This window comes from Palaemon carinicauda, chromosome 25 (assembly GCF_036898095.1).
Source record: "Palaemon carinicauda isolate YSFRI2023 chromosome 25, ASM3689809v2, whole genome shotgun sequence".
Taxonomy (NCBI): domain Eukaryota; kingdom Metazoa; phylum Arthropoda; class Malacostraca; order Decapoda; family Palaemonidae; genus Palaemon; species Palaemon carinicauda.
Window position 1 is genome coordinate 79194087 of NC_090749.1, and position 25168 is coordinate 79219254.

Genomic DNA, 25168 nt, shown 5'->3' on the forward strand with positions numbered 1-25168 from the left:
CGTCTTTTTGCCCACATTCATGTCGACGTAATATGTCCCCTACTCACATCACAAGAACACCATTACCTGTTTACCATCATGGACCGCTCCACTCGTTAACCTGAAGCCATCCCCATGCAAACTGTAACATCTTACCTCACTCTCTATATCTTCATTATTTGTAGAAATAATTGGCTGAAACTTCTGGAGAGGATGTACGACATGTTTCTGCATACATCGAAATTATAAAACAACTTTCGTTTTTCTGAAGTTATGTTGAACACCATAGCGGACGGTCCCCTTAATAGACTGTAAGTTCCTGTCCAGCAAATCAAGATGAGAATCAGCTGCTGAAGACCAGACAGGAGAGCAATACTTGAAAAGAGGTAGAATGAAAGAATTAAAACACTTCTTCAAAATAGATGATCACCAAATATCCTTAAAGACTTTCTCAATAAGCCAATTTTTTGTGCAATTGAAAAAGACACCCAGTGTGTTTCTCAAAAGTAAATTTGCTGTCGAGAATCACACGTAATTTTTCAAAAAAGCCGTACAAAGTTAAAGAAACATTTTTGGGCTCAAGCCATGTCATCCTGATGGAAGGTTCCTGAGAGTAGCTTCCTAAGGGATATTTGACTACAGTGATATTCCCAAAAAATTTACCTTTAGGTCTCCAGAATTTTAACTCCTGGCACGAATATCCTTAAATTTCTCAAGGATATCGCATAAAATCAGGGGACGTATTCTTGACACGCCACATAGCAATCTGCACCCTGAATGGCGTTTACTCTACGAGGGGGAAAGTGGCAGTATTTGAAGGAGAGCCATATCAAGGTTACCCTGGTTCCCATACTACTATTGAGTATCACAACAGCGCCATATCTAAGATGGCGGACATTCCTAAATTTGTAGCGAATTCGCACGGTGTTGTTCCCTGTTGATCTGACATTTTCGATCGTTTTTCAATGATTACAATTATGCTATCTCCAGCTTCTTTTGCCTCTGGAAAGTTGAGTATTGAGTCTTTACAATATGTATATTTTAGCTCCTGTCTCACAGTGAAATTAGAGTAATTTATTGTGATTAGGAGCTAGGCCTGTCACCGGAGGCACCATGGGCGCTGTCGTTCGTTAGGCGTGTGTTATTTAGTTAGTAGAATGACATTCCCGGTTTAAATAGCATTAATGATTTAATTATGGAAGCTATTTAAGCATTTTATACTTGTAAAGATATTTATATACATAATTTTCCTTTTCTGTGTCGATCGTATATGTTAGAGTTTCGGTGATATAGGTAACCGAGATCTTGTCTTGCCTAGGTAGCCTAACCTAGGCAACATATACTTTCGACTTTCCCCGGTTACCCTCGTGTATTGGTTATCAATTCATCGGAGATTGATATCTCCTAGAATTATTATATAACCAATGCTCGTCTCGAATAGAGATTTAAGGGTAAACTCTCTTCCCTCTTGAGTGTAGCCTTTGGCTACAACCCTAGTGGGTCGTGCCTCGAGTTTTAATTCAGGCATGACTAGCCTAGGGTTTTCTGTCTCTTCCCTTAACAGCAGATGATAAGTTTTGGGATTCATTCAGAACCTCAGAGTATTAGTCTTGTGATGGCAGTCGGCTGGCAGGGTGAATAGTCATTCCCCTGCCGGCTAGGCTACTGGCATAGGAGGCTAGCCCTCCCTAGGCTACACCTGAAGTGGTTGTATGATGCCGCCACCTTCTCCCTGTGGCCTAGTAGACTAGTCCTATGCTTGCAGACCCTAGGCTGAAGAGTAGTACTATTCTGAGGCCTAGGATGGTGTGGCACTGGAACTCTGTTTCTCCCTTGTTGAGAGGAGGCGGCACTGCTGCCGTCCCCTTAACTGTGTTGGCAGTTCCTAGGCTGGAGAATAGAAGATTCTCCGGCTGCCTAGGATGGCGCCGATAATGAAACAGAGTTTCTTTAGGGTGTGTAGGTCTGGCAACAATACCGGCTCCTTTCACATTTCATACAGGACTCTTTTCCCTCCCCCTCTGTTCTTTTATGATGGCCGAGCCATTGTCTTTCTTGAACCGGTGTCTTGCAACCCCACTGTTGCCGGTGGGTTGCCGGAGCCGGCCAGACTCCCTCTCTGCAGCCGGCGGCCATGTTGGCTGCCGACGACCATATGTTTTATAGCTGTCGGCGGCTATGACGGCTGCCGGCGGCGTTACATGCTGTTGGTAGCCATGTCATCTATCGGCAGCCATGATGGCTGTGAGTGGGAAGTTCCTTCTGTTATCAAGGTTCTTCAGTTCTCCCTTGGACTGCTGGCCACAAGTTCTGTTGTCGGGATATTGCTCTGGCCAGCAGTATTCCGGCCAGGCAGGCACAGATAAGTGCTGATTCAGCCGGCAGCACGCCGACTGTACTATTGCTGCCGGAGGCTAGCCTGCCGGCGATAGTACTGTGGCTAGATGGAAGCCTGAATGTTACATTCTCCCCTTCCATTTTAACCTTCTTTCTGGAAAAAGGCACTAAAATTAGAATTTTACATCCTTAATTACTCTATACATACTCAGTAATAGGTAGCCTTCACTCCATGCTGTCTCTCTCTCTCTCTGTTAGCTAGCATGCTGGATAAGCTGGCTGGAGCTAGCTATGCCGGCTATATGCCGGCTGAATTACAGTATATGTTTATACAGGTAGTCAGTATATTTGCAGTACAGTGGTCCCTCGCTAGTTCGCGGTTCAATTAGAAATTACATTATTTTACAAATTTTGAAAACAAAATATTCAATTAGAATTAGTAATTGCATCATTTTACAAAATTTTAAAACAAAAAGAAATGCACGTATACGCTAAGCATCACGGGCATAAACGCAAGCTGATTGGCCAGCACTCACTGAGAACTCGACTCCCCATTGGCCCATTCACTAGCCCAAGCTTCTCCCGATGCCCATCGCTCCACGCTTTTCTCGTATACGCTTCTCGCCATAGATCGCGGTTAGTTAGTCTTTGTCTCGCGGTGATTTTTTAAGTGTAAAAGTTTTGTGAAGCCCTTCTTGATGCCTCCCAAACGCTCTTTATCCCTTGGTGCATCTAGTGAACCGAAGAAAAAGCGAAAGATGTTAACAATTAACAAAAAAGTGAGTTTATTGGACAAGTTGAAAGCGGGAAATAGCTACGCGAGCGTAGCCCGACAATATGGCCTTAATGAATCCACGGTACGGTACATAAAGAAGGAAGAGAAGAACATCCGCAAAACTGCTGCAATATCTTTCACGAAAGATGCCAAAAGGGTTGTAAACACCCAGAATAAGACCATGGTGCGAATGGAAAATGCACTGGCTATTTGGATCCATGATTGTAGGGAGAAGAAAATCAGCCTGGATACAAACATGATCCGAAGTAAGGCTAAAACTTTGTTTGATGCTATGGTGCCTGAGGGTGGTGACGACGACAACATTCAAGATGAGGAAGAAGACGACGGCGACGAAGATGATCCTCTGCCTGGTACCTCAAGCCAGACTAGCCCACGACGACCACGTACGACTTTCGTTGCCAGCAAGGGCTGGTTTGATAAGTTTAAGAGGCGATTCGGACTTCAGAGTGTGTCGTTGTATGGAGAGGCAGCCTCTGCAGACGAAGCAGCAGCGAGGCATTATGTTGAGGATGTGTTTCCGGAAATAATAGAAGAAAATGTCTATGTCCCGGAGCAAGTCTTTAATATGGATGAAACAGGCCTCTTCTGGAAGAGGATGCCGTCCCGAACATTTCTTTTCAAGGACGAACTTAAAAAGACAGGTTTCAAAGCTCACAAGGATCGAGTGACTCTGCTCATGTGTGGCAATGCTGCAGGATTCATGCTGAAGCCCGGCCTTATCTACAAGTCACAGAATCCTCGAGTTGAAAAACAAGAACAAAGCCTTACTGCCAGTGTACTGGATGGCCAATAAAAAGGCATGGATCACCAAGGCCCTCACACTTGATTGGTTCCTTAACTCTTTCATACCACAGGTAAAGCTTTACCTGGCTGAAAAGGGCCTGCCCTTTAAAGTGGTTCTCTTCATGGACTGTGCAGGAGGTCATTCAACTAATTTGCATTATGAAGGGGTACAGGTGGAGTTCCTTCCCCCCAACACCACTTCCCTTATACAGCCCATGGATCAGGGGGTTATTAGGGCCTTCAAAGCCCTCTACACTAACTCAACAATGGAGGGTCTCATCTCCTCCATTGAAGAGACCGACGAGACCTTCAGCATCAAAGCTTATTGGTAGGACTACAACATAGCTACGTGTCTGGCTAATATTCAGAATGGCCTAAAGGACATGAAAGAACAGACACTCATCTCCAGCTGGAAGAAATTGTGGCCAAACAAAATCACTCATGACTATGAGGGTTTCACGCCTAACGAAATCCATCACTCTGCCGTTGATAAGGCTGTCAGGCTGGCTCGGTTGGTGCAGACTGAAGGCTTCTCGGATATGACGGCTGATGAAATTAACAATCTCATCGACTGCCACTCAAACCCACTGACAGAAGAGGACCTACAGGAAATGACCAAATCGGCGAGTGAGGAGGAAGACGAGTCTGCTAGTGACGAAGGTGACGAAGCTGAAGAAGGTGGCCTTACATTGCATAATTTACAGGACCTCTTCAATGTTGCCAAAGACCTCCAAAAAAGGGCCAAAGAAATGGATGACAACATGGTAAGAGCCGTCGAATTCAGCAATCGTATTGATGACGTCATGGCTGTTTATAGGCACATCTTCATCGACAAAAAAGACAACGTTCACAACTCCCAATAACGATGTTTCTTACGCGCAAAAACCCAGAAGAAAATCCTCCTGCAGCCGCTACCGCCTCCTGCATCCCTTACGCCACCTCCTATAGCCACTACGCCACCTCCTATAGCCACTACGCCACCTCCTGCATCCATTACGACACCTCCTGCAGCCACTACGCTGCCTCCTGCAGCTTCTCCTGCATCGTCTGCGGCGTCATCCGAGGAGCAGTAAAGCTCTTCATGCCCCTGTGCAGTCATTCATCGTTATCACCTCATCGTACTGCACAGGTCTTTTCATCAACTATACTATTGTAAGAGGTAAGTTAAATGTTGTTTTATTGTTTGATTGTTTGATTGTTTAACATGAATCTCTCTCTCTCTCTCTCTCTCTCTCTCTCTCTCTCTCTCTCTCTCTCTCTCTCTCTACACCCATTTTCTATATGGTATGGTACAATTTTATTTATGTATTACTGTAATCTTAAACCCCCAGAAATAGAAATTATAAATGTTAATTTGTTGCGCAAAACGACGGACTAATTATGTTAGCTAGTTGTAGTGTTTGCTTGTTTTTGAAAGCTGATAACGATAATTGGTTGTTCGCAAGTAAATTGTTCGGTAGAACAGTGTTCTAGACCCTCAATTGTTATTGTAAACAGACAACATATTTTAGTTTTTTTTTTTTTGATATAACGTGAATTTCACTCTCTCTCTCTCTCTACCCGTATTTTATATGGTGTACTGTATACAGGGGGGGTATATATACATTTTTTTAAGCATTTTTGAAGAGGCGCCGCTACTTCGCGGATTTTCAGTTTTCGCGGGTGGTCTCGGTCCCCATTAACCGCGATAACCGAGGGACCACTGTATAGGATATACTGCAGATAGAAAAACTACTGTATATAGTATACTTGTAGTTATTTTCCAATATATTTTGGGTATCCTTGTCTGGGCGTTTGCTGAGACCAATCCTATATTGAAAGAATAGAATTTCTTCAATATTTTGATTAGAAATCAGTTTTTCCCTTTTTACCCCATAATATTAAATATTTTAAAGGGCTGGTGGTATTATACTTCTAACCCAAAAAGGATAGAACCCTTATCCTTGAGTTTTCCTGATCAGGAAACTCTGTGATTTAATATTGTAAGGGAGGTCACAACAAATGGGCTGGGTAGGATACACAAATATATGTCTTTCATATTTCCTAGTCCAGTCGGTGTCATGCCGGCTGGACCATGCCGTCAGATGCTTGCCACAACGGCAGCACACTGGCTGAACTACATTATATATAATTATACAGTAGCCAGTATATTTGCAATATAGATCATACTGCAAACAGAAAACTACAGTAAAATATTATACAGTAGCCTAAATTTTCCTACTACTCTGTGTTGTCATGCGCAGCCTATTGTTGAGACCATATAATATAAAGAAAGGAAGTCCTTTCTATATACTAATAAATTAGTGATAACGATCCTCAATCTTAAACCGTCTGGAAGCTAGAATTAAGTTACACTTACCTATCCTCACAGGATAGAAATCTTCCGATGGGCTTTCCAATTAGAATGACCAAAGGTTTTAATTTTGAGGGAGGTCACAGCAATTGGCTGGGCAGGAAATACATGTATGTATCTTTCCTATTTAATTTCTTGGGTACCCTTGTGCGAGCTTCTGCTGGAACCGTTCCTATTTTGAAAGAATAGAATTCCTTCAATACTCTGATTAGAAATCTGTCATCCTTACCCCACAGTGTTAAGAATATAAAGGGGCAGTGATTTGTACACTTCTCTACCCGTAGGGTTTAGAACCCTTTCGTTGGAGTTCCCTTGATAGAGGAATCTCCTTATAGTTAATACTGAGGGGAGGTAACAGCATTTGCTTGCAAGGGATACACAAGTATGTGTCTCCTACTATCCCTTTCTAGCTTACTATCCTAAGCTGTTTTAGTTAAAAGATGACTTTTACATATTGCTTATCCGTGAGATAATCAATTGTATACTCATTCTGCTTTCCTTTCTTTACAGGAGGAACCCCAGATGACATGTGTTGCAGTCTTCTGCAATATCAAGAGTAAGTGTTTTTACAGTCATAATACATGCAGGCTTCATGTCCTCTGCAATATTATGTCCGAATCCCTACATTATTGGAACCCGCAGGTTTGCAATGTATGCCGGACCTTACTGTCCGAGGGTTTCGAGAATCCCAAGTCGATAGAGTCTAGGGATGCAGCTCATAACAAACTACGCAACTGGGTGAGAGGCTTCCAGAAAATCTCTCCGGGACCATACCTACCTAATGATAGGATGCGTAACCTACTATTCCCGAAAGCAAGTAAGGAAATAGTGGTGCCCCAGGCACGATTCACACCTCCCGGCAGCCTGATAGCCTTTGGGACTGAGGGCAGGAAGCCCCCACGGGAAGAGGGGGATAATGTCGTGTCGGAATTGTTTCCGTCTCTGCCGGCTCTAGAGCCATTAACATCGACATCTTCACCCTCTACCCCTCTGTTAGATGGAATGGACCAATTATGCCCAAGTGAAAAATCCAATTGAAAACTTTCGCAAACAAGACGAAAAGGAAGAAGCGAAATGCAAGATAGAGCTCTGTGAAGCTCCACTTGTCACTCCCCAAGGGTCATACAAACTACCCAGAGACGAAGACCATCCGACATGCTCCAAAACCAATCCCTGGAGGGTTGCGGAGCTGATGCCGATTTTAAACGGCAAACTCAACATCTCGGAGAAGATGGGTGCTGTTCCTTTGGACAAAATGCAATTTTGGCCAAGCTTTGACGCTTTCCCTAATTGTTTCATTCGATTGAGACATGAACTAACGTCAAGAAAAGAAACGGAATTGAAGGAGGTCATGATTCTTGACCATGATAAGGGACAGGCTATCTTGTCAAGGAGCCTAAAAAAGGCAGGTTACTTGGTGTCAAAAGTATTCACACTAGGTAACAGACACTCTTCCTTTCTTGCTCCTACTTCAATTTCATTCCCCTTTACGTGGAAGGCCTTTAAGTCTGTTGCCAAGGCAGTGGAGGCAGGTAGACCATGAGTGCAGGCCTCTATCATTAGCCTTTCCCAGGCAGGAGAATGATTGGAAGGAAGTCCACTTAACTTTTTCAGTAGGAAGACTAGATGCGGATGTCGCCAGTCGACAGTTTAGCGAGAATCTCCCACCAAAGTACCCCAGAAATGCTCTTGGTCTTGGCCAAAATCCATATGGCCTCCTTAGTAAAAGACCTTTATGCCTTTATGAAGGCTAGGAGAGTCTGTAGGGAGTTTGTGTTTGCTGCCGCAACAGTGAAACACGAAACCAGGAAGCTGATATCTTCCAACATCTGGGTTAAAGACCTCTTTCCAGCCGAGGTAGTTAGAAAGGTGATTAAGAAAGCCACCACGGAGAGCCTAGAACCTCTCCAAAAGTGGGGCATCTTTTCAAAGAGAAAGTCTTTCATGGCTGTGGGTCCCCAACCTAAAAGGAAGACAGTAAAGTCTGGAAATATCCCTCAGGCCGTTCAACATCATCCCACTGTTGCAGTGACCGCAGTGCCACAGGCAAGTGGTCAAATATGTAAACCTGACCAGTCGAAGCAAAGAGACGCTAATGGTAGGAGGGAGGTTCCTTCAGGATCGCTGGACCTTTGATCCTTTAGTCAAAGGCCTAATCAAGATGGGACTAAGATGGGAGATAGACATACCTCCACCATCATTTCCTCAACTCTACCTACATTCCAAAACCCTCCTGGAAGAGTATACCTCAGAGCTCTAGAGCATACAGGTGGTAAGGAAAGTATAGTCCATCGAATTCCAGGGAAGGCTGTTTGGTGTTCACGAGAAGGACTCAAGAAAACTCAGAGTCATTCTGGACTTGTCGCCACTCAGGTTCAAATAAAACAGCAAGTTCAGAATGTTAATCCTTCTGAACATAAGGACCCTGTTTCAAAAAGGGGTGTTAGCAGTCTTGTCAGACCTGAAAGATGTCTATTGGCAACTTCCAGTCAGTCACCCCCTCCCCTCCTACCTAGGATTCAAGTTACAGAGGACAACGTAGATCCTAGGAAAGATACTTGTTGGACTAGACACAGTCCTAAGTATCTTCACGGGATTAGCAGACACAGTCACGCAAAAACCAAGCCTAGAAATGGTTCAGGCAACAATGTACCTGGACGAAAGACTGGGGTGGGCAGCACCCGTAGTGGCTGGTCTATGAGCATCCAAGGAAGTGATCCGGTTCCCGGAACATCGGGGATGCAACATAAACCTCAAGAAGTCTCGATTCTCTCCAGCTCAAAGGCTTCAATGGTTGAAAAACCATTGAAACCTGTGGTCACACCAACTCTCCTTTCACTTAGGGATGTAAAAGGAGATCGCAGGGTCGGTCAAGAGAGACTGGTAATCAGTCAGGATTTCAAGACGCTAACAAGGGGAAGTTCTCAACTCTCTCCAGTTTGCAATAGTGACAGACCCAGTGCTAAGAGCACAGATGACAGATTTGTTAAGAGTCTGGAGAAGATTCTCATCAAACGCTCGAAGAGATCTAAAAAGACCGATATCAGTCCTTCCTTAATCGCTCCTCTAACAAGGGTCAAAGGCCAAAAGTCCCAAGACCATGTTGGTCCAGTCATGAGTGGGGAAACTCTCCACTCAGATCAGACCTCCCAAGGCTCCTCTGGGACACCGAAGCGATAATGAGACGTCAGAATCGATAATACTAGAGAACGTCTCATGCAGTCTAGGTGACGTTAACCATCCCTTACCTAAAGGGATGACACCTGTCAGCAGTTCATGTGCAATCGATCCGCAATGTAACAGTGGATGCTCTACTTAGGCTCAAGCCGATAGAGTTAGAATGGTCCACAGACGCAGACCTATTCTTCCCCAGATGGGAACAAGTCCCCGAGCTGCAGATCGACCTCTTCATCACAAGCGTCTTCAAGATACTACCTCGATATGTAGCCCCATATGAGGATCCTCTAGTGGAGATCACAGCCGATCTCCTGCTGAAGGTCCTCAATATGCTGAGATCCTTCTAGGGAGGAGTGGCTCTGTTGGCTCCCAAGTAGCCCAAGAGCAATCTTTTCCCTTTAGTGAAGGAACTGAAGCTGAGGCTGGACCTAGTTCTGAACCCAGGACTATCTCAGAAGGTTCAGAAGTTAATTGCCTTCGATTTATCACAGAGAACCCGAACCCTTCATTTCATGATTTTTTCGCCGTAGCGGTTAGGAAAAGATTTGGGATCTCAGAAGGCAATATAGAATTCTTAGAAGAATACAAGTCTAAGTCAACGAGAAGACAGTACGAGTCTTCTTTGAAAAAGTGGGTTGCTTTTGTAAAAGCAAAAGGACCGAAAGAAATTTCAATAAACTTCTGTCTGTCCTTCTTTGTTCACCTTCATAATCAAGGTCTGGCGGCCAACACGATAACTACGTGCAAGTCAGCCTTGACTAGATCTCTTCTGTATGCTTTTCGAGTGGATCTGGTGAATGAAATCTTTAATAAGATTCCGAAGGAATGGGCAAGGCTTAGGCCTGCACCACTACCAAAGCCCATCTCATGGTCTTTGGACAAGGTCCTACATTATGCCTCATCTATGAACAATGATGATTGTTCCCTTAAGGATCTAACACGAAGGGTTATTTTTCTGTTCGCTATAGCCTCCGGGGCTGGAGTTAGTGAAATAGTGGTCCTATCTAGAGATGAGGGCCACATTCAGTTCACAGAAGCAGGAAAACTGAATCTCTTTCATGATCCAACCTTTCTCACTAAGAACGAGCTACCCACTAAAAGGTGGGGTCCCTGGAGAATCTGCCCTCTGAAGGAAGACGTCTCTCTATGTCCTGTAGAGTGTCTAAAGGTCTATCTTCGTAGAACTTCAGACTTCAGGGAAGGACAGCTCTTTAAAAGAGAAACCTCTGGATCAAATATATCCCTAAAACAACTGAAGGCGAAGCTCACCTACTTTATTCACAGAGCAGATCCTGACAGTACTCCCACAGGTCATGATCCAAGAAAAATTGCTTCATCACTGAACTTTTTTCAGTATATGTGTGGGTGTGGTACTGTTATTAACACACATTCCTGTTCTAATCAAATGTCTCTTCAATGTGTTGTAATATTTAGACTTGGTAGGTTGCTTCTTCTAAATAAGTCTAAGTATGTTAACTTTAAAACAGTTTATTCCTTTAAAACAGTTATTAACATCTCCATCATAGGATTATGACAACTTGATCAGAACTGACTAAAATATCAATATCAAAGATATCGTATAGTCAGTTATCTTAGCATTTAAAGATATAATGTAAACTAAACATTAATAGAGGAAGACACCTTGATCCGGTGAGATACAACTCTTTCTCACGGTTTGTATTTGTGTTTACTCTTCATAAAAATTTTACATTGCTAAGGTTTGGCATTCGCATCCTGGTTAGGACTGACTATGGCATTTCTCACACTCGCTCCTAACTTCCATATTGACCTCTTAGGTCATGGATTTAAACATGTAATTTTACATACATTACATTAGCTCGGTCAGCTACCTTCAATTAATTGAACTCTAATGACACGTTCAAAATATGTTTACTAGGAGTGTGACTGGATATATATAATTTTTCTTTTAACTTTAGCCATAAGCAAATGATTAAGGATGAATGTTCAAATAGGCAAAAAAAGAAAAATGCATACCTAACAGATATTGTCAAATCAAAAAGAAAAAATGCATGGTAAATACAGATCATATATATGGTACATTGCTAGCAAATGATTATATGGTACCAATATAAAAAAATTCTGATATACATATGATTCGGTAACTTGTTAAAGAATAGTTGTTACCTTTGTCAAAAATATAGATTATTATAATACGGTAACTAATAAAGAATATTTGTTACCTTGGTAAAGATATAATTTTAGTGCGCAAACACAAATTCCTGGTACGTACACGCACCACGGTTTCGTATATATATATATATATATATATATATATATATATATATATATATATATATATATATATATATATATATATATATATATATATATATATATATATATATACATACAGTGAACCCTCGTTTATCGCGATAGATAGGTACCAGACCCGGCCGCGATAGGTGAATATCCTCGAAGTAGTGACATCATATTTACCTATTTATTTAACATGTATATTCGGACTTTTAAAATCTTCCCTTGTACGTAGTATTGATAACAAACTACCCTTTAATGTACAGAACACTTAATGCATGTACTACAGCACCCTAAACTAAAACAGGCACAAATATTAAAGGCGATTTTATATCATGCGTTTCCTAAACACCTAAAAAGCACGATAAAAAATGGCAACCAATGTTTTGTTTACGTTCATCTCTGATCATAATGAAAAAAAAACTCATTTAGTGTACACATATATGTACTGTATAGGTTAGTTTTTGCATCGATTATATTGATTATACAGTATGTTGATTTTGTTATTACCAATGTTTTACTTAATTTTTCTTAGGACTTCCAAATGAAATATTTTTCTTTATGACGCCGCCTGAAACGATGGCGTCAAAGTACTGTACACTCAGTAAACAACCACGCTCAGAACAAACAAGGCATTTAACGCGCTTGATGAAAGTGATAAATAATGATACAGTATTTACAGTAAAAGCATTTACAAAATATGTTACCTTACAAATATAATTTACCGTATCTATATAAAATCATACAGTACTGTACAGTACATATTGTACGTAGCAAAGCAGGAAAACAATTTACGATAGAGAGAGAGAGAGAGAGAGAGAGAGAGAGAGAGAGAGAGAGAGAGAGAGAGAGATTGTTTTACGTACGTACTGTAAATGTAAATTTTAAACAAAAAAAAATCAATTTACGAGAGAGAGAGAGAGAGAGAGAGAGAGAGAGAGAGAGAGAGAGAGAGAGAGAGAGAGAGAGAGAGAGAGAGAGAGAGAGAGATTGTTTTACGTATGTAAATGTAAATTTTAAACAAAAAATATGATAGGTTACAACATGTAGACTTTTAAAACCTTCCCTTTAACTTAATGCATACAGTACTAAACTATAAAACAGGCACAAATATTAAAATGTTAGAATATTAAAGTAAAAAATAAAGATTGTTACTGTACTCACCACGAAAGAAGTTCAAGAAAAACTTGAATGATGATGGCGATGAATTTGCTGCACAGTAGAAATGATGATGATGAAGCTGATTATGTGTTCTACTGTGCAGCCAATGATAGTATTTTACGTCTCTTCAGACGGATGTGTCTTTTCCTGGGACACCTCTTCAACTTCTTCAATTTCTTCCGAAGGCTTAGTAGCAGAAGGAACTGGCTCTTTTTTGCGAGGCTGGAAGAACATTGTGATCGGAAGTTGTTGCCGCTGCTTCTTTTTTCGATCTAAGACATCCTGTAGGGAGTTATGTCTTCATCGATCTTGTTGCAGAATTGCATAGACCGAACCATATCCTCGTCCCACTCTAGCAACATTTCTTTCAACTCCTTCGCATGGTTGCAGGCCTTGGCAAGCCGTTCTAATGTTAAGTCCGTTTCTTCAAAATTTTCTTGGGTCTCTTCCTGTGTTTCACTCTCTTCTTCACTTGCCGATTTCGTCAGGTCTTCTAGGTCTGCGTCAGTTAGCGGCTGGAATGGCAGTCCAACAACTCGTCGACGTCTTCAGTCGTCATGTCGCCAAACCCGTCGCCTCCAATTATGGCAGCCAACTGCACAGATTTGCGTATTGCAGAGTGTTGGATTTCAGATGGAGTAAATCCCTCGTTGTCGTAAACAATCTTGGGCCACAACTTCTTCCAGCTCGCATTCACGGTTGCAGGTTTCATCTCTTGCAGTGCCTTCTGAATATTCTGCAGGCACTTGGCTATGGTGTACTGCCGCCAGTACGCCTTCAAGTTAAAATCTTCATCCTCATCATCTTGGGCAGCATCTACACACACAACGAGGTCTGCCAAGGTATTCTTCGTGTAGAGGACCTTGAACGCCCTGATAACCCCCTGGTCCATCGGTTGAATTAATGACGTGGTGTTGGGTGGCAGGAACTCAACCTGAATGCCCTCATGCGACCGATCAGTTGCGTGTCCACCACCGTTATCCATAAGGAGAAGGATCTTGAATGGCAAGCCCTTCTCTACAAGATATTTGCTGACTTGCGGGATGAAACACTGGTGGAACCAGTTAGAGGTCAGCATCTTTGTAATCCATGCTTTTGGATTATGCATCCAGTACACGGGAAGGAGATTCTTATTCTTATTTTTCAAAGCGCGAGGATTTTTCAACTTATAAATAAGCCCCCGGCTTTAGCAAAAATCCAGCAGCATTGCCACACATCACGAGGGTAACGCGATCTTTGAATGCTTTAAAGCCAGAGGCTTTGGCTTCCTCTTTGAACAGGAAAGTTCGTGACGGCATTCTCTTCCAAAACAAGCCGGTCTCATCCATATTAAACACTTGTTCCGGCTTGTATCCACCTTCGGCGATAATATTCTTGAATGTCTGGTTCAGGTAAGTTTCAGCAGCGGCAGTGCCAGCCGAAGCAGCCTCACCATGCAGGGAAACGCTTTTCAGGGCGAAGCGTTTCTGAAACTTCGCGAACCATCCTTTGCTGGTGGAAAAACTTTGTTTCTGAGGCTGGGAATCAGTGGATGTCCCTGGTTGAGGTTCATCTGCATCATCATCTTCTTCAGCATGGTTGCCGTCGTCGTCTTGAGGTTCCTTTGCAGCAAAATTTTCATACAAGCTCAAAGCCTTTGTTCGGATGGTGTTCGTATCCAAGGCTATGTTCTTCTTCCGGCAGTCGGCAATCCACACAGCTAAAGCACCTTCCTTGCGTACGATCGTTTTATTACGCGTTGTAACGACTCGCTTCGCTGATCTGCTAAAGGTGATTGCAGCCGTCTTTCTAATGTTCGCTTCGTCCTTCTTGATATAGCGAACAGTAGATTCGTTGATTCCAAAATGGCGCGCCGCGGCCGCGTAGCTTCTACCGTCTTTCAACATATCGAGAAGCGTCATCTTCTCAGCAATCGTCATTATCCTTCGGTGGCGTTTAGGCTCACTACCAGCCTTAGTAGAAGCAGAACGCTTGGGAGGCATTGTACAGTAGGATTTAACAGAAAGTTCAACAAAAAGTTCAACTTAAAACTGTCGCACACAGCACAGATTAAACTTCACAAACTTAAGAACGTCTACTCAGCGATACGGCATAAGAGAAAGTGGACGACCCGGGCCCGCGAGAACCTAGATGCTGCGGGTTGGAGATGTGGGCAAAACACCAATCACAGGCTAGATAACAAAACTTGAGTTCTGATTCGTCATCTATCAGCGCTTGAAGCAATCACAACCCGTCTTATATGATGCGTAGGTTACCAACTCAAAGTACAAGATACCCCGCGTATACCGTACGTACAGTATTAATAATAATAATAATAAATAATGATAATAATACAGTAATAATAATAATAATAATGATAATAATAATAACAATAATAATTTTATTAACAACAACAACAATAATAATAATAATAACAATAATAATAATAGCTTTATGTGTGCTATTTTATTCTTTTGTAGGATGTGTGTGTCTCTCTCTCTCTATCTCTCTCTCTCTCTCTCTCTCTCTCTCTCTCTCTCTCTCTCTCTCTCTCTCTCTCTCTCTCTCGTACGCTTATTCGAAATGTGATTTTTGCAACAAAGAATATTATTGGATGCAGTACTACGTACGTATACATACAAAAGATTCATGGAAAAGAAGCACATCCATTACATTTGTAGTACTGTACAGTAGTAGCCATCAGCAGCCTTACACCATTCTTATATGGTATGACTGCATCTGATTTGCGTTTCATGTTCGATTTAATTTTACTACGTACTGTATACAGTACAGTACTGAATTATCGTATGATAATACTGTAATACAGTAATAATAATAATAATAATAATAATAATGATGATAATAATAACAATAATAATTTTATTAACAACAACAACAATAATAATAATAATAACAATAATAATAATACAGTAGCTTTACGTATGCTATTTTATTCTTTTGTAGGATATGTGTCTCCCTCTCTCTATCTCTCCTCTCTCTCTCTCTCTCTCTCTCTCTCTCTCTCTCTCTCTCTCTCTCTCTCGTACGCTTATTCGAAATGTGATTCTTGCAACAAAGAATATTATTGGATGCAGTACTACGTACGTATACATACAAAAGATTCATGGAAAAGAAGCACATCCATTACATTTGTAGTACAGTAGTAGCCAACAGCAGCCTTACACCATTCTACTATGGTATGACTGCATCTGATTTGCGTTTCATGTTCGATATAATTTTACTACGTACTGTATACAGTACTGTATTATCGTATGATCACATTCTCTTTTCGTGTTTTATTTCTTTCTGTGCTGAATTATATATCATATGTAATACAATGAACAATCAGTAAGATCAGATATTACTAATTACAGTATTAATGGAATTACAGGTAACGAAATATCGTATTTGGGGGTCTTCAGATTTCGCGGTATTTTCAAAATTTCCGGAAAATCCCCGATATGTATATATATATGGGTTATGGAAAAAACCCGCGAAGTGGTGAATCTGCGATGGTCGAACCGGGAAGTAGCGAGGGTTCACTGTATATATATATATATATATATATATATATATATATATATTATATATATTATATATATTATATATATATATATATATATATATATTATTATATATTTATTATTTTTATATATAGGGCTTATATATTTTATTAGATGGCCAAAAAATTATTTGTATTTTAAATGTTTTTTAAAATGTTTTTAAAATGTTTTTAAATTTTTCTTTAAAATGTTTTTAAAATGTTTTTTCAATGTTTTTAAAATGTTTTTTAAAATGCAAATGTTCAAGAGTCTCTTCAACTACATATTACTAGCGTACTAACTGCTTTTCGTGCACAACACTTTTCCAAGACAATTGTACTCCTTTGAGCGAATGAAGGGACCAGTTTCAAACAGCTTTAAATTGAAATAAAATAGGAGGTTTGTCTGGACATTGCAAAACGTTTTGTTTGATCTCCAACTTATTTTTTCTTAACCTACGCCAAACAAAGATTTTAACGGGGATAAATATCATCACCGTAACGCTGATTGCTGCTAGTAACACGTAAAAACGAAGGTCTGCATAAGTCGGTGTCGGGTGGTCCGTTTCGGTTAATTTCATCAACCGCTTAGCCACTCGTGCATTGTATGGGAGAGGTAAAGATGGAATTGTAGTCGACCATGTGAAGTTCGCGAAGTAGGCCCGTTCTCTAATGATAGTCTTGATTCCTCGAACCGTGTAATTCGTGGACGTACCGATACAACCATCTGCTGCAACGAAGATTTGGCAATAGGACGTGGATCCATCCGGGCATGATACATTGAAGCCGGCCTTGTCGTATTGTATCCACGAGCCATTGTTCAGTCTGCAATTGAACTTATTATTGTCAAAGGGATAAAGTTTTTCCAGACAATTTTTATGTGTATGGGAGAGAGCACCGTCTAGCACTATACCTAACTCGCATGTATATTGAGTTTTTATGGAATTCAAAGGAGTCAGCTGTAAATATTTTTTTATTCATTGCATCTAAACAGTGAGTTAATTGATTTACGTCTTTAATGACTGCATATGTTTCCTTGTCTGGGGAAATCAATACGTGTCCTGTCAAACTGGATATTACTGGGTTTGAGTTATTCGTCATGAAAGTCGGAAATGGTGATATCCTGTAAGATTGCCAGGCATCGGAAGAATCAAAGGGAATTGTAATCATAATCCTGTGATTTTCAACACTTACTGTAATTAGGCTGTAATAAAATTCTAACCTACGTGCGTCTAACAAAGGAATATAACCTAATTTCTCCCGTCCGTTCTCCACAATTAACGTTAAGTCTCTTATCGGCAACAAATGCGGTGACAGTACACCTTTAGTCGCTAACGTAATAGCTTCCACATAGTCTTTTGATATTCTCAATGAAATGTGCAATTCTATTATGGATATGATCTATTTTTTAATCATAATACGTTAACGTTGCCAACAAATCTTGTACTTCCATAATCTGACTGATATTACTAAAATGTTCATTTACCAAACTCATAATTTGATTGATTGAAGCTAACTGATTCCTTAGTTCTGATAAAATCAATTCATTTTCATCAGTCAAAAACTCAATTTTCTTATATTGATTACTAATCTTAAGATGATTGAAAATCCCTAAGCCTAAACTTGCAACAGAACCAAAGATGTTTAGTGTAGCAAAAATAAACGGGTTACGTTTTTCAAGGTTATCGTGTCTTACTGTCCACATCAAAAGGTCACGAGCCAAAGATTCTGCCTCGTAAGTCTTATTTTGCAAGTCGTCGGATAGCATCTCTGCAACTTTTAGTGTCGATGCAAGCGAACTCTCTGTATTAAAAGGAGAGTATCTTCTATGCATTTCATTTAATGAAACAGCAAACCTTGAAATGGCGCTCTTTAAGCTAGTGACGTCATTCTCTGGGGGAAAAATTGCTTGCATGTGTACTTTAACAACTACGTTACTTGATGTAATAAAAACTTCTTCTCGTCTCTCTACTATAGTGCCATATTTAAAATCTATACTTTTAGTTTTAGAGCTCTTCCCACACGAGAAAAATGTCTGAGCGAACAATATCACTCCTAACAATAAAAACTTCATCTTGGAAACCTGTAATGAGAAAAATATATGTAATTACTCCTGTATTAAGAAGAAAAAAATGTTAACATATAAATTTCATAGATAAAGAATAGAAAAAAAAATTCCCTCACTTCTCTCTTATTTTAATTTATGTGAGCCAATGGTATAATTCTTTCATCAGTGGGCTGGGATATGTTTTGAACTCTAAATCTATTGGCCGTTAATGTTTCCAAAATGCTAAATGGGCCTTCAAACTTAGGTGTTAGTTTATTATTGAGTCCTTTACGTACATTTACCTGTATGTATACATTATCACCCACGGTATATGTTTTAGTTGGCTTCGCTATTTTATCATGATTCCTTTTCATTATGATTTGTGATTCTTCTAAATTCTTTCGAAGGATATCAATACGACTTTTGCTTGCATTTATACATTCTTTTAAAGGATTTGAAAGATTAGTTGTAGGCGTTAATACATGAAAAGGCGTTCTAACTGGGGTACCATACCATGCCTCGTGCGGCGACATTTTAATTGATATATGATATGAGTGATTCAGATTATTTAGTACCGCAGGTATTGCAATATCCCAGTTGGGTTCTGATCCCCCTAGTGTTAATCTTAATATGTTTAAAACCTACCTATTCCCTCTTTCCACTAGCCCATTCGACTCTGGGTGATAGATCCTGGTACTGAATTTCTTTATGCTAAGGAATTCACACAATGAGGTAAGAAAGTGATTATTGAATTCTCCACCCGAGTCTGAGATTATCATGTGTGGAATTCCAAGTTTACAAATGTAACACTCGTAAAACTTCCTAGCGCATTCAATCGCAGTTTTAGTTTTAAGTGCTATAAGTTCTGTATATCGAGTCAAAGCATCTACAATTACTAAAAGGTGCTTATTTCCTCTGTCTGACTCGTAAAATCCTGTTAATAAATCTAAATGTATCCTTTAAAAGGGTTGATTGGGCACGGGATAAGCCCCTAGGCTGACAGGTGTTTTCGTGTGCCCTTTGTTTTCCTGACAAGTGCGACAATTAGCCATGTGTTTTTTTTTATATCTGTAAGCATCATATGCCAATAAAACAATAATTTGGCTTTCTGTGACATTATGGAGAACCCCGGGTGTCCATGCAATGGGTTTGCATGCAACCAATTTAGGACAATGGATATAAGTGAGATTGGTACCACTACCTGGTCGTTAGTCACATGTGGTGTACAGTGAACCCTCGTTTATCGCGGTAGATAGGTTCCAGACCCGGCCGCGATAGGTGAAAATCCGCGAAGTAGTGACATCATATTTACCTATTTATTTAACATGTATATTCGGACTTTTAAAACCTTCCCTTGTACGTAGTACTGTTAACAAACTACCCTTTAATGTACAGAACACTTAATGCATGTACTACAGCACCCTAAACTAAAACAGGCACAAATATTGAAGGCGATTTTATATCATGCGTTTCCTAAACACCTAAAAAGCACGATAAAAAATGGCAACCAATGTTTTGTTTACGTTCATCTCTGATCATAATGAAGAAACAAACTCATTTAGTGTACACATATATGTAAAGGTTAGTTTTTGCATCGATTATATTGATTATACAGTATGTTGATTTTGTTATTACCAATGTTTTACTTAATTTTTCTTAGGAATTCCAAATGAAATGTTTTTCTTTATGACGCCGCCTGAAACGACGGCGTCATAAAGTACTGTACGCTCAGTAAACAACCACGCTCAGAACAAACAAGGCATTTAACGCGCATGATGAAAGTGATAAATAATGATACAGTATTTATGGTAAAAGCATTTACAAAATATGTTACCTTACAAATATAATCTACCGTATCTATATAAAATCATACAGTACTGTACAGTACATATTGTACGTAGCAAAGCAGGAAAACAATTTACGAGAGAGAGAGAGAGAGAGAGAGAGAGAGAGAGAGAGAGAGAGAGAGAGAGAGAGAGAGAGATTGTTTTACGTACGTACTGTAAATGTAAATTAAAAAAAAATCAATTTACGAGAGAGAGAGAGAGAGAGAGAGAGAGAGAGAGAGAGAGAGAGAGAGAGAGAGAGAGAGAGAGAGAGAGAGAGAGAGAGAGATTGTTTTATGTACGTAAATGTAAATTTTAAACAAAAAAAAATATGATAAGTTACAACATGTAGACTTTTAAAACCTTCCCTTTAACTTAATGCATACAGTACTAAACTATAAAACAGGCACAAATATTAAAATGTTAGAATATTAAAGTAAAAAATAAAGATTGTTACTGTACTCACCACGAAAGAAGTTCAAGAAAAACTTGAATGATGATGGTGATGAATCTGCTGCACAGTAGAAATGATGATGATGATGAAGCTGATGATGTGTTCTACTGTGCAGCCGATGATAGTATTTTACGTCTCTTCAGACGGAGGTGTCTTTTCCTGGGACACCTCTTCAATTTCTTCTGAAGGCGTAGTAGCAGGACGAACTGGCTCTTTTTTGCTAGGCTGGAAGAACATTGTGATCGGAAGTTGTTGCCGCTGCTTCTTTTTTCGATCTAAGACATCCTGTAGGGAGTCATGTCTTCATCGATCTTGTTGCAGAATTGCATAGACCGAACCATATCCTCGTCCCACTCTTGTAACATTTCTTTCAACTCCTTCGCATGGTTGCAGGCCTTGGCAAGCCGTTCTAATGTTAAGCCCGTTTCTTCAACATTTTCTTGGGTCTCTTCCTGTGTTTCACTCTCTTCTTCACTTGCTGATTTCGTCAGGTCTTCTAGGTCTGCGTCAGTTAGCGGCTGGGAATGGCAGTCCAACAACTCGTCGACGTCTTCAGTCGTCATGTCGCCAAACCCGTCACCTCCAATTATGGCAGCCAACTGCACAGATTTGCGTATTGCAGAGTGTTGGATTTCAGACGGAGTAAATCCCTCGTCGTCGTAAACAATCTTGGGCCACAACTTCTTCCAGCTCGCATTCACGGTTGCAGGTTTCATCTCTTGCAGTGCCTTCTGAATATTCTGCAGGCACGTGGCTATGGTGTACTGCCGCCAGTACGCCTTCAAGGTAAAATCTTCATCCTCATCATCTTGGGCAGCATCCACACACGCAACGAGGTCCACCAAGGTATTCTTCGTGTAGAGGGCCTTGAACGCCCTGATAACCCCCTGGTCCATCGGTTGAATTAATGACATGGTGTTGGGTGGCAGGAACTCAACCTGAATGCCCTCATGCGACAGATCAATTGCGTGTCCACCAGTGTTATCCATAAGGAGAAGGATCTTGAATGGCAAGCCCTTCTCTACGAGATATTTGCTGACTTGCGGGATGAAACACTGGTGGAACCAGTTGGAGGTCAGCATCTTTGTAATCCATGCTTTTGGATTATGCATCCAGTACACGGGAAGGAGATTCTTATTCTTATTTTTCAAAGCGCGAGGATTTTTCAACTTATAAATAAATCCAGCAGCATTGCCACACATCACGAGGGTAACGCGATCCTTGAATGCTTTAAAGCCAGAGGCTTTGGCTTCCTCTTTGAACAGGAAAGTTCGCGACGGCATTCTCTTCCAAAACAAGCCGGTCTCATCCATATTAAACACTTGTTCCGGCTTGTATCCACCTTCGGCGATAATATTCTTGAATGTCTGGTTCAGGTAAGTTTCAGCAGCGGCAGTGTCAGCCGAAGCAGCCTCACCATGCAGGGAAACGCTTTTCAGGGCGAAGCGTTTCTGAAACTTCGCGAATCATCCTTTGCTGGCGGAAAAATGTTGTTTCTGAGGCTGGGAATCAGTGGATGTCCCTGGTTGAGGTTCATCTGCATCATCATCTTCTTCAGCATGGTTGCCGTCATCGTCTTGATGTTCCTTTGCAGCAAAATTCTCATACAAGCTCAAAGCCTTTGTTCGGATGGTGTTCGTATCCAAGGCAATGTTCTTCTTCCGGCAGTCGGCAATCCACACAGCTAAAGCACCTTCCATGCGTACGATCATTTTATTATTAGTTGTAACGACTCGCTTCGCTGATCTGCTAAAGGTGATTGCAGCCGTCTTTCTAATGTTCGCCTCGTCCTTCTTGATATAGCGAACAGTAGATTCGTTGATTCCAAAATGGCGCGCTGCGGCCGCGTAGCTCCTACCGTCTTTCAACATATCGAGAAGCGTCATCTTCTCAGCAATCGTCATCATCCTTCGGTGGCGTTTAGGCTCACTACCAGCCTTAGTAGAAGCAGAATGCTTGGGAGGCATTGTACAGTAGGATTTAACAGAAAGTTCAACAAAAAGTTCAACTTAAAACAGTCGCACACAGCACAGATTAAACTTCACAAACTTAAGAACGTCTACTCAGCGATACGGCATAAGAGAAAGTGGACGACCCGGGCCCGCGAGAACCTAGATGCTGCGGGTTGGAGATGTGGGCAAAACACCAATCACAGGCTAGATAACAAAACTTGAGTTCTAATTCGTCATCTATCAGCGCTTGAAGCAATCACAACCCGTCTTTTATGATGCGTAGGTTACCAACTCAAAGTACAAGATATCGTACGTTCAGTATTAATAATAATAATAATAAATAATGATAATAATACAGTAATAATAATAATAATAATGATAATAATAACAATAATAATTTTATTAACAACTACAACAATAATAATAATAATAACAATAATAATAATAGCTTTACGTATGCTATTTTATTCTTTTGTAGGATGTGTATTTCTCTCTCTCTCTCTATCTCTCTCTGTCTCGTACGCTTATTCGAAATGTGATTTTTGCAATAAAGAATATTATTGGATGCAGTACTACGTACGTATACATACAAAAGATTCATGGAAAAGAAGCATATCCATTACATTTGTAGTACTGTACAGTAGTAGCCATCAGCAGCCTTACACCATTCTAATACGGTATGACTGCATCTGATTTGCGTTTCATGTTCGATTTAATTTTACTACGTACTGTATACAGTACAGTACTGAATTATCGTATGATAATACTGTAATTCAGTAATAATAATAATAATAATGATAATAATAATAACAATGATAATTTTATTAACAACAACAATAGTAATAATAATAACAATAATAATAATACAGTAGCTTTACGTATGCTATTTTATTCTTTTGTAGGATGTGTGTGTCTCTCTCTCTCTATCTATCTCTCTCTCTCTCTCTCTCTCTCTCTCTCTCTCTCTCTCTCTCTCTCTCTCTCTCTCTCTCTCTCGTACGCTTATTCGAAATGTGATTTTTTGCAACAAAGAATATTATTGGATGCAGTACTACGTACGTATACATACAAAAGATTCATGGAAAAGAAGCACATCCATTACATTTGTAGTACAGTAGTAGCCAACAGCAGCCTTACACCATTCTAATATGGTATGACTGCATCTGATTTGCGTTTCATGTTCGATTTAATTTTACTACGTACTGTATACAGTACTGTATTATCATATGATCACATTCTCTTTTCGTGTTTTATTTCTTTCTGTGCTGAATTATATATCATATGTAATGCAATGAACAATCAGTAAGAGCAGATATTACTAATTACAATATTAATGGAATTACAGGTAACGAAATATCGTATTTGGGGGTCTTCAGATTTCGCGGTATTTTCGAAATTTCCGGAAAATCCGCGATGTGTATATATATATATGGGTTATGGAAAAAACCCGCGAAGTGGTGAATCCGCGATGGTCGAACCGGGAAGTAGCGAGGGTTCACTGTATTGCGGGTTTCCCTTGTCACGAATCTACACAGAATATTGTCTTTGATTATATAATTCTGCTGCGTATACTTTATATATTTTTTTTCCTTACGATTGCAGTCCAAAGCATTTATAATTTTTACTAATTTCTGATCTTTTCTTTGCTCAGTCTGTAATAATTCAGTGCTCCAGCCCAGATCTTCATGTTCAGATATAGTTCTAACAATAGGCATGGATGTTGATATATCTATTAATTCAGCTAAAGGTTCCGTACAAGATGTCACGGGGTTGCGTGATAATGCATCAGCAATGATATTTGCTTTCCCTGGTAAATACCCGATTCTCCCGCCAAAGTCTTGAATGATCAAATGCCACCGAGTCCTTTTGGGGTGTGACTGAAGCCTTTAAAGAAGTCGGTTAGTGGTTTATGATCAGTAAGAACCTTAACGGGATAACCGTATATTATGAACTTAAAATGCACTAGTGAAATAACAATAGCTAGCCCTTCCTTGTCTATTACTGCATACTTACTTTCGGAAGTTCTCAGTTTTTGAGAATAAAAAGCTATCGGGAAAAATTGTTTTTCATATTGCTGAAGCAATACCCCTCCTACTCCTAAGTCTGAGGCGTCTGTTGCAATGAAGAATTCCTTACCGAAGTCAGGAAATTTTAAGATAGGAGAACTACACAGTTCATCTTTCAAGGTATTAAACGCCTGTTAATGCTGCTCAGACCATATGAAATTTACGCCCTTCTTCTTAAGATCAGTTAGGGGAGCGGCTATTATTGAATAATTGCGTATAAAACGCCTGTAATATCCACTACACCCCAGAAATTGCTGTATTCCCTTGACATTAGTAGGTATCGGAAAGTTACGGATAGCTGACACCTTATCGTGGTCTACTTTAAGACCTTGGCTAGACACCGTAAAACCCAAATAGACCAATTCTGTTTTGAAAAATTCACACTTACTAATCTTTACCCTTAAGTTATGTTGTCTTAGTCTCTGTAGTACTAGTTCTAGTTT